This window comes from Lepisma saccharinum, chromosome 10, assembly GCF_977018435.1.
Source record: "Lepisma saccharinum chromosome 10, izLepSacc3.1, whole genome shotgun sequence".
Taxonomy (NCBI): Eukaryota; Metazoa; Arthropoda; class Insecta; order Zygentoma; family Lepismatidae; genus Lepisma; species Lepisma saccharinum.
The window spans coordinates 3982373-3984388 of NC_139238.1; positions in this window are offsets into that span (position 1 = coordinate 3982373).

Below are 2016 nucleotides of genomic sequence, written 5' to 3' on the forward strand. Positions count from 1 at the left end.
GTAGGTGTTGGCAACACTGTCGGTTGTTTAACTCTTCCCTCTCTTTCTCTTTTTTTTTGTAAAAGGTTATGGCAAAAGTACCAGTAGGTTGGCAAATTGCTTTATGCACTGTAAAGCCTCAAGCAGTATTGCCAGCTTCTTGCTTTAGGTTAGGTTAGACCAAATAAAAAACCTTGGTAATTTTTTCGAGTAAGATGTTGGCAACATTGCAGGGCAAGCCTCAAGCAGTGTTGCCAGCTCCTTGCTTTAGGTTAGGTTAGACCAGAATAAAAACCTTGGTGATTTTTTCGAGTGAGGAGTTGGCCACACTGCAAGAAAATAAGGCTCAAGCAGTGTTGCCAGCTCCTTGCTTTAGGTTAGGTTATACCCAAAAAAACCTTGGTGATTTTTTCGAGTGAGGAGTTGGCAACACTGCGAGCCCCACCGAGCCCCATTTTCGGTTGCAGAACCCGTGCCACTGTACTACTCTAGCATATGCGATACGAAGAACAGGTGTGTATGTGGCTTACTAGGATTAGGCTCATGGTAATGAGGTCCAAGTAGCTGAAAAGTTGTCGGGGTATTTTGAAAAATTTTTCCTTAAACAGTTAACAAATATAATATATTTTTTTTTAATTCAGACATTAGATGGATTTTACAAATATATTTTTAAAAAATAGGTTAGGTAATTGTGGCTTCTACAGCTCGCCAAGCAGGGTGCTCTTGCATAAGCTCTTATCAGTCTGTAAGTTGTAATATATCAGCAACAAGCAACCTATCTCTCTGTCATCTAGTTTCATATTCTTATTAACAATTCTACAAGCAACAACGTTTTTTTTGTTCAATGCAACAAGATTTTATTTTTTTAAAACACACTTAATGTACGTACCTTTATCAATGAAAGGAACGAAGTTTTTTGCATCCATGGACAAAATTATTACTTTGTATATATTTTAACTTTCAGAAGACAGAGAAAAGTAACACACACATTTTCCGAATTAATATCATTTTTCATTTGTTAGTACTTGAATTTTGGAAACTGACACACACACTAGCATTTTTTTACGATTGGTTTTTGTGAGTATGTGTTAAATCACCACGCCCTTCCTTGAGCAATATTATTCCCTTGCTGCGACGAACAACAGTCAACTGCCTTTGTTGTACATTTAAAAAAATGTAGAGAACATGTTTGTAAGAGGTAGGGGGATAATTGATCAAGATAGATATCGGAGAAAAGAGAAAAATTTGTAAGCAGAGGATAATGAAAATTTTTTACATTTTGAGTTCCCTATCGTGATAAACGTATCAACTTTTGCAACATTTTATTCTTTGCTATCATGTCACCCATTTGCATTATCATCGGTTGGGTTACAAAATAATGTGGAGTTCAAAAATGAGAAAGGGCATCGAATAACACACTTATAACCCAAAACAAAAATACATTAGAATCTTCGATACCAGGTGCACGTCACTATAAATAACTGCATGTTCCGAATAAATCTATCAATTAATCAAGTTCAAGGATGCACTCTCAGTCTCCTTTTTTCAGCCCTCCACGCTAACAATCTACTTCCGTGCCACATCACGCCAAGAGTATAATTCGATGGCACACACTTTCGCTAACTCTAAGAAAAATCACTGGGGTGTGAAAATATATTTCTCCCATAAAACTACAACATACCATCATCGAAAAAAAAAATGATCTGTGAAATTGCTAAATGGAAAACTGTAAAAATCCATTTTCAAAAAATAATCACGAACGAAACTATAATTTTTTAAAATAACGATTACTGACATTTCTAACACGGAACACAAAAAATTGACGGAATACTTTTTTTCTGCTTTTTACACCAACAACGGAAAAAAAACTATTCACCACCCTTCCACCTTACCAATGGGCGAAATTTGCACACACACAATATTTTTTCTGTTGCTTCGTATGAATTAGACGCTTTTTACAAATCGGTGGAAATCAAAGAAAGGCGGATCTCGAACATGGACACCCTCATCAAAATTAATTGGAGACCAAATCTCATG